Source organism: Pinus tabuliformis, chromosome 9, assembly GCF_031772625.1.
Source record: "Pinus tabuliformis cultivar Carrire ecotype Pingquan chromosome 9, CPIR1, whole genome shotgun sequence".
Taxonomy (NCBI): domain Eukaryota; kingdom Viridiplantae; phylum Streptophyta; class Pinopsida; order Pinales; family Pinaceae; genus Pinus; species Pinus tabuliformis.
This window is the reverse complement of record NC_142307.1, coordinates 558,056,984-558,072,200: the sequence shown is the minus strand read 5'-3', so window position 1 is coordinate 558,072,200 and position 15,217 is coordinate 558,056,984.

Below are 15,217 nucleotides of genomic sequence, written 5' to 3'. Positions count from 1 at the left end.
AACAAGATATGGTTGCCCTAAATGATCCTGGTACTGTTGAGGCCCTTAGAGATTGTGGGTTACTCAAATATTTTAGGTTATCCGGGATGAGGCAACAGTTAGAACTATTACAGTTCTTGGTTCATTCATGGGATCCAACGGAACAGGTTTTTCACGTAACGGACAAAGTGCTCCCTATATTGATTGATGATATTTACTTTCTCACAGGATTGTCAAGATGTGGTGCCCCCATTTCTCTTTTAGGTTCTTCCCTATATTTATCGATGATATTTACTTTCTCATTGGATTGACAAGATGTGGTGCCCCAATTTCTCTTTCAAGTTCTTCCCGTGGGGGTGAATCAGTGAGGGACTACATTCGATAATTTTGCTGGCTAGGTACATAGCCTAGCAAATATGGAAAGATAAACATCAGGGATGTTCATGATATGCCCTTGCCAACAATCCTCTTTACTATCACAAAGTTGGTGGGTAGCGTGACACTTCATGTCGCGAATTGATCATACATGCAATATACGCTTGAGTGTCTCGAGCCAACTATGTTCAACTGGTGTGAGGCAGTATTCTCTTTGATGAAAGAGAAGCTGACTAAAGTAAAAAGTGGTAAGACGAAAAATTTAAGCTATGGATCGATCTTAATCACTTTTACTTTGGAGAGAATTCCATTGATGCAACCTCAGCATGTGACACTGATTTTAGCTGGTTAGATGCAGAGATGGGTAGAGTTGATGGCTAGACATGTTGGTTAGCTGTCAATCTCATTTTCTACCGCATTCTTCGGTTGGCTTCGTCAACAATATATTGTCATAGAGGATGTAGGGATGGATTTCCGTAGAGATCAAAATTTGATATTACCAGTGGGTGCTCAATGGGGTGCTATAGGTAAATTGTTTTGACCATGTATTTTTTATTTTTCGAGTTTTTACATGTTTTTGTGTCTTTTGATATTTCCAATACTAAACTAAAAATGTTCTCATGTATACGAATGTTGGCACTATTCGACCAATGGGTCATCAACAGCAGGAGGGTGAACCGACGGTGAGAAATGTCGGAAGAGCAATTCTCCAAGATTTAGATCTGATCAAGACACTGGCGGAGTTGCAGCATCATATAAAGGGGTTAACCCTCGGTATACCGGATGTTTGGATCAAGGAGTTACTGATGAGACTACAGCGCCATACTATTGGTGTACCTAGCCGTTGGATGAGGCTATTGTGCATGATAATTCAGGTAGTGACCTGTTAACATGGGCATCATTAGATCTACTTAGGATGATTTACTGTATGCATTTTGAGGTTTTGACGTCAGATGAACAACATGTCTTGGACACAAATTTTTGTAAGAACTTTCAACATCTATATATTTTATTTTCAGTGTTTTTGATGGTTATGTGTAATCCTATTCAACTGTTGATGTGAATTGAAAATTTACTCTTTACATATGTCGTAAATGTCTGTTTAAAACGTAATTCGTTAAAGAATCAGTCAATGTCTTAAAGTTTATGGAAATGTGTTGATATTGAATGTAATCAAAATGTCTTTCCAAGAGACGAACTCTAAGGAATATACGATGAATAGTTGGATTTTGGATGGTATAAACATTCGTAAGTTGTAGTACGACAAGTTGTGAGTCTAGCCTAATGATGATTCGGCAAATGCCAAGTGAAATGGCATTAGAGAGGAGTTAAATCAATGCGTTATACTCAGCAATATTGTTCATAGAATGACTGATACAAATCCCTTGAAAACTCACTAACTCGCCACTTGGAGTGAATATGGTCCACGCTGCAGACGATTAGTTATGCGCACTACGACTAGCACCATTGGCATAACCAAAAAATGGTTCCAAAGATTCCGACATCTGCAACAAATGCAAAGTGGATTACTAACCACATAAAAACTCTAAAAGTCACACTGTGACACACACACGCAATCAAAGCATATATACAGTGTTTTTACTATGCACAATCAAGCATAGTAATGTTTAAGATACAGCCCATTTCGAGGCTACAACAATGGAATTCCATCATAATCAACCAACTCGTAAGTGCCTTTTTCCAAAACATGCTTGACAATGTAGGGGCCCATCCATAGTGGTTCAAATTTTCCTGTTCCTAATTTATCGACTTCCTAATCATAAATCAAGACCAAGTCTCCTTCTGAGAATATGCGAGGCTTGACATTGCGGTCATATTGCGCCTTAATTCATTTCTTATGTGCTTCATTGGCCAATGCGGCTTCACGACATGTTTCATCTAGATGGATGAGTTCTAAGAAACGTGATTCCTCATCAGAAGTGCCAGGTGACAAGTCAATTACAAGTTTTTGTGATCAAATCTCACATTGTATTGGCAAGATTTCCTCACAACCATACACCAATTAGAAAGGTGTGAATCCAGATGTGTTTCTTACCGAGGTTCGTCGTAAGCCCACAAAGCTGAGTACAGGATCAAATGCCAGTTTCGTTTGTGAGCTCCTATCATTCGCTTAAGGACTTTGTTGATGGCTTCAACTTGTCCATTAACCTATGGATAATAAGGAGTAGAACTATCATGTGAGAGTCCTAACTTGGCAGTTAATTTAGTCATCATGTGATTGCGAAAATGTGAACCATGATATATAACTACAGCTTGTGGTACACTAAACCGTGCAACCACATCTTTGGAGAAAAAAAGTGCAGTTTTCTCGCCACTATTGTTTATTGTAGGCATTGCCTCAGCTCATTTCGTAAAATAGTCAACAGCGACAATAATATACCCATGCCCCCCGGCCAAGTGAGGGTTATATGTCATGAAATCAATGCCCCATTTTGCAAATGGTCCAACATCGACAACAGGATGTAGTGGTGTAGGTGGTAATCGAATTTTATGGTCAAAAATATGGCATACATGACAACTTGTGACAGCAGTAACGCAATCGTTAAATATGGTAGGCCATAAGTAACTAGCATGGAAAATTTTCTATGCAGTAGCATAATCAGATAAATGTCCACCATAAGCACCAGAATGGCAATCATTTAGAACTTTCTCAGCTTCCTCATGTGTGAGGCACCTACGAAAAATCGTATTGATACCACGACAATAAAGGGTGTCGCCAATGATCATATAATCTTTGGCTTGATATCGAATACGTCATTGTTGCAAGTGAGAGGTATCGGACCGGAAAGTTTGGGTTTGGAGATAGATTAGTATATCTCCATACCAAGGGTCAGATGATGAGATCAGAAACAAAGACTCATCCGAAATTGATGGTTCCATTGTTGAGTTGATGGTAGTAAAGGGAAGGTCGCAAAGAAGCTCACCAAAAACTAGATTTTTCTTTGACTTGGATTTGATGAATTCCAAATCAAATTCCTACAAAATGACGATCCATTTTGAATATTTCCCCCCCAGCAATTGACGTGACAAGATGTATGTCATAGGGTTGCAATCCGAAATGACAGTGGTCTTTCGGAGTAGGATATAATGGCGAAATCTCTGTACAGCTTGAACGAAAGCCAAAGCTAGATTCTCCACATAAGAATACTTAACTTCCATATCATTGAGATTATGACTCAAATAATAGATTGGATGTTCAATCCCATCTTCTTCTTGGACTAAAACCATAGCAATGGTTGTATCTGCAGTGGCGAGATACAGGAAATAGTCATTCTGATAATTAGGGGAATACATTAATGATGATCAGATTAGGGTATCTTTGAGAGAATCAAAGGAATCTTGCTCAACCTGGTCCCAAAGGAAGGGAATTCCCTTTTTCAAATATGAGTAAATCCTTTAGCCATTTCGGCATAGTTGGGAATGAATATCCTTAGAAAGTTAGCCTTCCCTTGAAGTCTTTGTAACTACAGTAGATTGGAAGGTGGAGGTAGATCAAGAATTTCCTTAACCTTCAAGGGGTCGAGTCGAATTCCTTCTTTGGACACTACGAAACCAAGCAAACGACCAAAACCAACACAAAACACACATTTATGTGGATTGAGTCGAATTTTGTAGTGTTGGCACCGTAAAAAGATGGCTCTCAAATGTTGCAGGTGATCAGCCTGTTTCCGTGAATGAGTAGGTAAGTCATCTAGATAGGGTTGAACAATGTGTTTGATGTCGTGGAAGGCATAATTCATTGCCCTCTTAAAATTTGCCTCGGCATTCTTCAGACCAAAAGGGAGTTTCCTATATGCGAATGTGCCCCAGGGACAAATAAAGGCAGTTTTAGATTGGTCTTTTGGGCGGATATTGATTTCATTATAGCCAGAAAATCCATCCATAAATGAAAATATTCACATCCAGCACATTCATCAATTATCTGGTCGATAAAAGGAGTGGGATAGTTTTCTTTTGGACAATCATCATTAACATCCCTATAATCAACACACACTCTTATTGTTCCTTATTTCTTCATGACAGGAACAATATTGTAAACCCAATTGGTAAGAGGAACGGGATATATGAAACCAACATGCAAAAGTTTTTCAACTTAAGCTTTTATGGCAACAACCTTCTTCGAATTAACAGGACGGAGGTGATGTCGTACCGACTTGACATCAGGATACATTTTAATCTCATGTTCAACTATACTAGAATCAGTACCTGGCATTTCCTCATATGACTAAGAAAATATATCGTGGAGAGCATGGTAAGTTTCAAGTTCTGATGGAGAACAAGATTTACCAACATGGATGTTTTCTACAATTTTAGGTTTGGTCGAAATATCGATAGAAATGGCTTCTTCAATATTCGATAAGTTTCGTTCGGAATTGACTGTGTCTATAAATTCAGAATTTGAAAGGAAATAAATGATTGAAGAGTGATTTAGTTCATTTGGAATATCTTCTATGTGATCTGGAAGATGGGATCGATGATGATAATCTACCCATGGTTCTTCTTCTGTCATCATTGATTGGATGATTCCTTCATCAGTAGAAAATGTACGTGAAAAAGGATCAGAGGAAGTACCATATTCTAACGAACGATCAACCCATACAATCAGTGATAATGGATTTGGATTTGTTGCGCAAGCCAAAAATATTGATTGCTATGCGAGCTCAATTGGGCTTAGCGGCATGGTTTCATTACGCATATCAACTTCGGAATTATTGGAAATCTTCCATGAGTCAGATGAAGTGGAAGATATCATGTTACAGGTCTCAACTTTTGCAACTTCCATCATTTGTGATGGTGACGGTAGTGAAAAGGTGCCCATTAGGGAAGAATCTTTGAAGAGACCTACTCCAATGTTCTGAAGAGATAGTAGAGGTCTGTGAACTAACAGAATGCTTCTAGTTTCCTATGAACTAGAGGTGAAGAAGGCGAGTTGATCAATTACTATGATTCTGCCTTTATGAGGGAAAGTGATCATACGAAAGTATGTCGAAACCACAGCAGCCATAGTGTAAACCCATTGTCTTCCTAGTAAAATATTGTAGTCAAGGAGTCCGTCAACGACCTCAACTTCAACAATTACAGTTTTCCCCCTAGTTCTATCTACAGGTTACTTAAAATTCCACAAGGTGTATAAGTGCGACCGTCAAAAGCTTTTAACGTCATAGGTGATTGTGACAAAGGTAGATGCACCTTCATCAACAATGGTTCGGTGAATGAGGTGATTCAAAGCATTTACCTGGATCAACAATGATAACTGTGCTAGTAATTTTGGTGTATAACCCGTATGGTTAAAAACTATGACATTGGAATCCCTTGGATCAATTCCACCAATTGCTAACAATAAAGCATGCTTTTGGTAGGGACAATTTTGAAGCACCTCAAGCGTCGACACAACAGAAGGTGACTAAGAAAATCTTCTACTATGTTATAATTTTGCGTTGTTTGCGCTCGAGGGTTCAACTCCCTTAGCAGTTTTATTGTTAACTCTAGTGAAATGGGTGGTGGAATGGAGTTAGACGAAGTCGAAGTATTGGGTTGATCTACAGCTTGGTTATTTGACGAAGACGGTGGATTACCATAATCTTTACTTCATGTAGTCACCAAAACATCAGGCTTAGGCTTAGTGGCGGATAGCATAAGCAATTGTGAAGTGGAAGCATGATCTGTAGCAACCAAATGTGTCTCTATGTTTGGACAAGGGTTTGTCAACACAGCGGATGTACTAGAAGTCTTAAGAAGTTTTGAGACTTCAAAGCGATGAGGACAGTCTCATATAAAGTGCTCCTCATTACAAATTAAACATGGGTAACGAGTTTTCCCAGCCGGAGAAGAGGAATCAGATGATTTCTCTTGAGGGGGAGAATTTTGTTTCTTTTTTGTTTTCCCCTTTTTCTTACTTCCAGGTTGCTTTTCATTTTTACCTTTGTTAGATGACACGGCATTTATTTCGGAAGCAAGTGTATTATCAGGTGTATTAGATGTTTGATTTGAAATAGAAAGTGTTTGACTAGATGGTCTACTTGCTGTTTGAGTGCTTGAAGAACCTATCACACCATCACCGGCATGAGAGTCCTTACTAGATGGAGGTGGTGGAACAAAAGCTCATTTGGGTGCATTTGGAATCTTATCATAGAGCGTGCCAGACTGGGTGTAAATAAAGTCTAAGTATTGGGCACGAGCAATTACTTGCTCTTCAGTAACAACTCCTCCTTTAGCCACATCCTCAGTGATAGATGGAAACAAGGATTTAATAAACCACTTGGTTAAAAGTTGATTAGGAACAAAAGTTTTTACCATTCGACGACGACGATGCCACTCATGAATATGATCATAAATATGAGTAGCAGTGGTCTATTTAAAGTTGGTCAATAATTCCGTTCTAGTTTCATATTTGATGGGTAATTGGAAATGGGTTAAAAATGTAGTGGCTAAGGCTGTGAAGTTGTCAAATGAAGCTCTTGGTAATTCAATATACCACTTTGCATCCGAACCAGTGAGAATTCGCTAGAAAAAACATAGTCTTACTAAATCATCATTTAGGGAGTTATATGAACACCATAAATGAAAATTCATAACGTGATTGGACGGATCTTCTCTAGGTTTCCATTGAACTTAGGAATATCAGAAGGAAATTTGTGTGGAATCATCGGCCACTAAGCTGAATAAAGAATGGGATCATTGGTAAGCCGATTTAAATCCAATAATTCAAGTGTTGCGACAAAAGGCAACTGTCGGTTTAGGTCGGGTTGAGTGTAACCAGGGTAAGATGGAATTTCCTGGGCAATAGGCCTTTGCATACCAGCATAAGGAATTTGCTGCTGGTAACCTTGATAGGGGTAGGTTTGTTGAGCATATCCAGTATAAGGTTGTTGTTGGGAACCAGGATAAATTTGTTGTTGACCAAAACCAGCATAGGCTTGTTGACTAGAACCTGGGTAAGCTTATTGTTGACCAAACCCAGCATAGGCTTATTGACCAAGTCCAGGATAAGTTTTGTATTGTTGGTATTGTGGCTGCCACGGTTGTTGATACAATAGTTGTTTCCCATTAGTATAAGTTTGACCAGGATGTGGATAAATTGGACCATAACAAGTCTGAGTCATCCCAGTTAATGGTAAACTAGCCCGAGGTTGTTGGATTTCAAACACAAACGGTTGTCGTAAAATGGCCTGAGAATACTGAGTCTGTAGACCTAAAACTTGAGGGTAAGAGGTTGAAGGATCAGCTTGCAAAGGTTGATATACAATCAATTGATCTTGCGACTATGGTAAAGTCGTAACAACGAGCGTAGTGGTTTTGTCATTAGTATGACATTGAATGGTTTTCCATAATTGGATGATTAGTTTCCATGTTCAAAGGGATGAGAGGATAGAGGATTAGATGATCCAAGGCTATCTTAAATCAATCTTGTATTGATAGGATCGGAGCTGGGTTCCTTCTAGAAGGCTCTAAAAAGGAGGAATATACTCAGGATCCAATGAACATTTCGAGGATTCTTAACCAACACGGGCTTGAGTGGGCTTAGGTGTTTTGCAGGGCATCCTTGAATGGGGCTACCTGCTCTACAAAGCACTTACCTTTGACCAAGGGTGCGCTGGTGACCCAAGGAAGCACTTCAACAGGGTTTGAAGTCAGGAAACTCTCATGGATGAAAGCACTCAATGGGGTGGCATGTCTATGGCATGTAGCAACTAAATTAGAGTTTGATAGACCTTGTTTACACTGATTTGATCGTCAGGAGTGATGTGCCCAAATAGACCTGTAACAGTAGCAGCCTTGTCCCCTTCCTCCTGCTAGAATGGTTTTGTTGCTCCTTTCTACCCCTCCTCCTGTTACAACTCTTGCAAAATCAAGAAACGCAAGAGGAAGAGCCCTTCCCTCACCAATTGCCATATCATGTTCATCGTTGTCCCTAAGGTCAAATATTTATTTTAACACTGAAACAACTACAGTCTCCACATTGACCTTAGAGTTCTCCACCTTGTAATCAAGATTTTCTATCTTGGATATGATTACCTCCATCGTGACTTGCACAATTTCAACATATTTTTTTAGACCTTCCAACTAACCTGTTACTAGGGTGAAATGATAGCGAGCTTCATAAAAAAATTTCCCACCTATCCTAGAGATCATCTCCTCGATTTCCCGCTTGAATTCCCGGTCAATCTCATCTTGGGAGCCACCAGTGCCATTTCCTAAAGAGGAGGTCATCTCTTTGGCTCAGAAAGAATGTATGGATAGACATTGTGCATGAATTCAGCAAAAGCATCATCTTATATCTAAACTTCACTCCAAAATGATGGTGGGGGGAGTCCCTTCGAGTTTAATGTTGTTCGCATTCATTGCACACCCTACAAACAATTGTGAATTCATTGCTTCTTGGTCTGGACCATAAACAAACACATTCAAATTGAGACATTCTTCCTTGGCCACAAAAATATCAAATCTTTGACTTCTAATTCTTAATTATTTGCCGACGACATCCCACCTAGTCACATGCTTAGCATTAATCCTCGTGTTTAACCATTTATTGGATGAATGGCCCATCATTCTGCTGGAGCAATCACCAATGAGATTTTGTACCATGAAATGACTACCAAATTTATGCAACATGTCAGTCAAATTATCCTCCTTAATTACCCTTAAGCATCGTGAGTTATGAGCAATCATGGTATGTGACATATAGTTGTTATGTCGCCCTCCTCCATCAACTCGCCTTGAACCAAATTGACGCCTTTGTTGGCTTGATCGTCCGCCAAAGTGTTGTTCTCTCTCTTGATATGATAAAACGAAAAATTTCAAATTTATCCATGATCAATTGGATTCTTTGTAGAGTTGGTCTTGTATTTGGGTCCTTGCAATCATTCAATTTGATACATTTTTGAATTGTATTGAGAGAGTCTCCAAAGACGTATATGATGATGATCTTGTCATATTGACTCGTCAATTTTTATATGTTGAAAGTGGTTGATGATTTGGATGCATATTTATTGCGTATAAAATATTTCAAATTATTCATATGATGTATAATCACATAACTTATTTAAGAGACATGATATATTTAACTAATTAAATTGAAATAAAACATATGAATTTAATTGTATGCAAAACAATAATCATTTTTGGAAGCAAAAAAAGGAGCAACAATGGAAGCCAAATTGGAAGCAAAAATGGAAGCCACACTAGAAGCAAAAATGGAAGCCACAATAGAAGAAAAAATGGAAGCCACACTAGAAGCAAAATTGGAAGCCAAATTGGATGCCTATCTTGGCACTATTTTCGATTTTTGGAAGCAACAATGGAAGCAAAATTGGACGTTAAACCAGAAGCCAAACTAGTAGCCAAATTGGAAGCAAATCCCGACACAATTTCCAATGCTAAAATGATGCTATTTATGACATTATTCCCAGTACTACTTACGACGCTTTTCTGGCGCAACTTCTGGCACAACTCTAGGCAAAATTTTGGGTGCTATTTACGGTGCTATGTTAGGTGTTATTTACGTTGCTATTCCTAGTGCTACTTATGGCGTTATTTATGGCGCAACTCCAGACAAGATTTTGAGTGCTATTTCAGGTGCTATTTATGGCATTATTTATGGCGCCATTCCAGACGCAATTTACGATGTTATTTCCGGAGAAATTTATGACGCAAAATCTGGTGCTAGGATAAACATACCTAGTCATGTCCATTTTTGTTGAGAAATGTGTCCAATTCATGAACTAAAAAACACTAAATTTCGGCACTATTTGTTTGTTCTGTTGTAGTGAACACTAAATTCTCGCACTATTTGTTTGTTCTGTTGTAGTGGTAATACCAAGCATAATAGATCATTCTAATAAATGCAATGGACAATATAATACATCTACGGTAATGATATGTGATTATTACAATCTAAACTATCACAGAAGTATAAATTGAAGTGGCCAAGTGAACCATAAATAATTGCGCCGCAGAAATATAAGACGAACCATGTGAACCATAAATAATTGCGTCATAGAAATATAAGTCAAGCCCTGAGAAACATTATTGAGACATAAATTGAACCATAAGAACCCTAAAAATTGTGTCACAAAAATATAAGTCAAGCCATGAGAAACATCACTCGGATATAAATCGAACTATGAGATATATCTAGAGTGAAAGTCTTCTAAAATGCAAGCCATCAAAGGTTTATCCAAACCAATTCCAAACCGTAGAGAGATGTGATCTTGTAGACAAACGATCCACCAATAAAATAGACTTTCACACCCTTTTCATAAATTTGATCTTAGATCCTTTCATGGTGCCTTACAAATACACTTTGGACTTTTATTTATAGCCATCGAATGAGAGTCAAAGGTGTCAAGTCGACATAAGCATATTTGGAGGAAATTTCTTAATTTAAATTTATTCTCAAAATAATGACATTTAAATATATTATCTAAGAAACTTAATAGTATCTCATCCATGATTATTTATACCATATTAATAGTTGAATTTCCCTTTGACCAATGTAAATCCTTGCTTTGGGGCACAAGGGTTTGCTCTTTGGCACTTAAGGTTCCTATGGGAAATTCGTCCCATAGTTGCCCCACTTTTCAACAATTCATAGGAAGCATACAAAGTCTAAAATATAATTTCAAAATTTGTAGCAAAGAGTGGCAAGTCTCGAAGAACTACATTTTATTAAAATCATGGAAGTTGCTAATAAAATATATCTATAAACCTTTGCATTTCCAACTCAAATAATCATCTTTTGATCCTCTAAAACAAAACCTCTTCCATCCTCAAGAACAAATTGTGCCAAAGGAAAGGCAAATCAAGCAACATGACACCATATTTTTTTCCTTGGAAAAAAACAATACTTTTATTTTATTAGTAGAATGATACAATATTACTTCCTACATATACACATCACATCATGTATTCTAAGAGGTCAATGAAGATCATAAAGATAGTTTCAGTACATAGAAAAAAAATTTTCCCTTAGCATAGAGTAAGGAACAAAAATAACCTTTACAAAAAAATGAATTGGAAGTTGTTCGATCATTACCGATATAAAAAGACTAGAGACAAGCTAAATATATTTTTCTGATAAATACATAGTACATAAAGCTTTTCTTAACTAGAATAAGGGAAGTTGTAGAGATTTTCATCAAACTACTACAAGATATATATTTTCTATACAAGGTTTGTGTCAGTAACTCATAGTGTTCATTCTCCATTGTTTCCACTATCATCCACTACCCTTGAGCCAATTCCAAGCATGCTTTAGATAGTAGATCTTCCATGGTGTTCAGTTCCCTATAAATATGAGTGCATGGAAGACTTTCAAAAACATGGTTTAATGGACTAATATCCTTTAGAATTGGTGCAAGGAGAATGCCATGAAACTATTGATTTTATTTCATCCAATTTATAACTAAGAGGGAATTCCCATATACCTGTAAGCTTTCACAACCATTTTCTCTTGCAAAGCAAAGCATATATTTGCACTAACAAATGATCAGGGAGAGATCCTTGTAGGGATGAGAATGGGGGGGATTTAAACTAGGCCCTCCATGGAACCTCCACACACTCTACTTTCCAATTGAAAATCGACCATAAACTTTATTGATAGGCACTTCAAACAAGTTTGGTTAAAGGAAAGTTTATGAAGAGATGGGCCACATATTCCTCATTCATTTTACATAAGGTGAACTATCCATGGCCTATCTTTTGACTCTTTTGAATGTTTTCCCATGTAAGAACTTTGTTTTCGAGAAAGCACCACATAAGGACCCTATCTTTAGAATGAAATTTCTAATGCTATATTATATTCCACCACCAATTCTAATCACCATTTAATCATGCTATGTTCATATGTAAATATGCCACATTTGGAGTATAATATACAAAAGATGAGAAATTCCAAACTATCTCATCATCCCTATCAACTAGCCTGATGTGAACATCAAAAATAGCTTTAATGAATTGATTCCATGGTCCTTGTAGAGCATCCTTGAGCCCCAACTCTATCACTATCTTCTATCCTTATCTCTAGAGATTAGTCAGGTCTAGGTTATTAATTTGGGATAGTTTTGAGACTCCTCCGTCTCGGAGGAAATCAATCAAGTTTTGAGGTAGTAAGTGGAAATTCCAACTTCCTAGTTATGGATTGATCCCTAACCTTACCTTTTTTCCATTTTGAGTGTCCAAGCAAAGATCAAAATAATTAAGGACCACCCTCCAAATGATTGGGATATTAGCCCGATATTTGTTTTACATCCCGATCTAGTCCTCAATCGTACTTGGAGATATATATGTTTGAACGATGATTGTGGTCCATAAGCTTTGAGTGGAGAGTAGTCTCCAACCATATTTTGTGGCTAGATCTTTGGAAAAAATAAATATAGTATTTATCCCCCAATGTTGGACATTGGATAAACCAATGCTCCCTGTGTGTTTCGTGACATTGACTAACTACCTCTTGTGGATCCTTATCTCTGGCGATGCCATCATTGACTAACACATGCGGGTTTTGTTCTAACAACAATCGTGATTCCCAACAAGTGGTATCAGAGCATAGGTCACAAGTTTGATACACATCGGGCTCACGTTGGGGGTGATATTGTTGGACATCGGATAAACCAACACTCCCCGTGTGTTTCGTGACATGGACTAACTGCCTCTTGTGGATCTTTATCTCTGGCAATGCCACCGTTGACTAATACCTACGGGTTTTGGTCTAACGGAAATCATGATTCCCAACACCCAACCCCCAAGTAGTTTTGGCACTACTATTTTCTCCCACCTTACCCATGGGAGGATGAAGAGATATTGTATCCTTTCCTAGAAATATATGAAGTGGAGTCTATGAGCTTTTTCAAGTATACATTTAGGGATCCAGGAAAGGGACCTCTAGTAAACTGATATAGCTTATATTATTGTTATGAATATAATTTATATAAATAGATGTGAGAGATGACAACTCAAATAATTCTAAAAGATGTGAATAGAATACAAGACAAACAAAAAAATGATACGCCTTGTCAGCAATAAGCTTTGAGGACAAATCTTTGTGAAGAGGAAGGCAATTTTATGAATATAATTTATATAAAAATAATATAAATATAAATAAATAAATAAATAATCATAATAATATATAATTAAACAATAATTAGTTAATAAAGAGGCATGTCTCTAAGGACATGACCGTTCATGAAGGGGCACCTGCCTAGCCATATAAGCAGGCCCTCATTTGTAACAATATTATCATCTCTCTTATACATTATTCAATTTATATTTTAATCCTCAATGGATTTCTTTGTGTAACAAGTTTTCCAAAGATTATCTCGAAGTATGAACTTTGTTCGTTACAATTACCGATTTAAAAATGACTAGCCGACCTACTCTCGATAACCATTGAAAACTCCATGCCTTTAATCTTTTATCAAGTTTGGAAAAAAGCCAAAACCAATCCTATTTTTGTAGTAGTTTGGATTTAAATTGAAGCCAAGGTATTTTTACGCCGTAAGGCGTTTCCTTTTGAAGTGAATTTCCCCAGCGAACGCCATGTCCTATTATCGACCATGGATTTGTGGTGTTAGACGATTGAACGAAGTTCTATCGTTGATTCAAAACTGTTATGAAAACGGTTAATGAAGAAGCGTGTTCCGTGCTTCTCGGTTCTTGCGATTCAAAGAAAATTATGAAAACGGTTAATGAAGAAGCGTGTTCCGTGCTTCTCGGTTCTTGCAATTCAAAGATTGTTCCTTGTGCAAATCGCAGTGGACCAGAGTTCTCAGTGTCGAATTGAATGGGAAGCCGAACGATTAAAAGCAGTTTTCCTGTCATTCTCCTGTTGTATTCCGTCTACCCTTGCGAGCTGTTTAGCTTATTCCTCGTTAAGTTCGTCATTTCGACCTTTTACACGCCATCTCATTCGCCCAACTTAGGTTCTTGCTCACTAATTTTCTGTTCAAAGGTTTTATCAGAGCTTTCCACCGCTGTTTGCAGGGCATTTCAAGTTCTCAGGGCGGAATTCGACCTGTCTGTTATCCTCCAGGTTGGCATTAACTAACCCTTTACCCACATTTTTTCTATCTACAAAAAGCCTTTTTAAATTTCTGTATTTGAGGCTTTGAATTGATCACGGTAGAATTTTGCTCAGGTACATGTTTTGAATCTTTTCTATCTTAACAAAAGTAAAAACATTGCCAAAATAAATGGGTATGTTTATGCACACTATAAAAATCATCAGACATAAATGTTTGTCCTGGATAAAGAAATGATATCTCAATGCGTTTTTTAGAGATTAAAATGTTTGAAATTGCAGTGATGTTTGTTCACACTAATTGTCCGCAAACGAAGAAAAAGGAAAAGAAAATATTCATACGAAAAAAGGTTACTGAAAGTATGAAAATGCATGATTGAATTTGCTAAGCAGCTTCTGCTCCTTTTAACAGAGACAGGGAGCACATACATCCTTGACAGAGGCCACGTATACTAATTGTTTATGTAATATGGACCTCATTGTAATGACATGGAGGAGCGTATTGCCCAAGGCAAGTATGGCAAAGAAGACCAATCCTTGCACACCGATGGCGTCACATGGTTTTTTTCCAGGACAACGCAGTCTCAAAGGCTCCCATGGATGAGGGTTAGGTTAGATATTCACGATTTTAGGGTTTTACTAATAAAAATCATGTAACAAACCCTTATTAATCTTAATTAAAATGTTAATGAATGAAAAACTGACTTCAAAATTAAGTAACCCCTCACTAAATATTTGGCAAGGAAAAATACATATTTCTTTGACTAAAATATGATAGTGCTCATCGTATGAATAAAAGTGGAGTTTAAACCATTTTAAAACAAA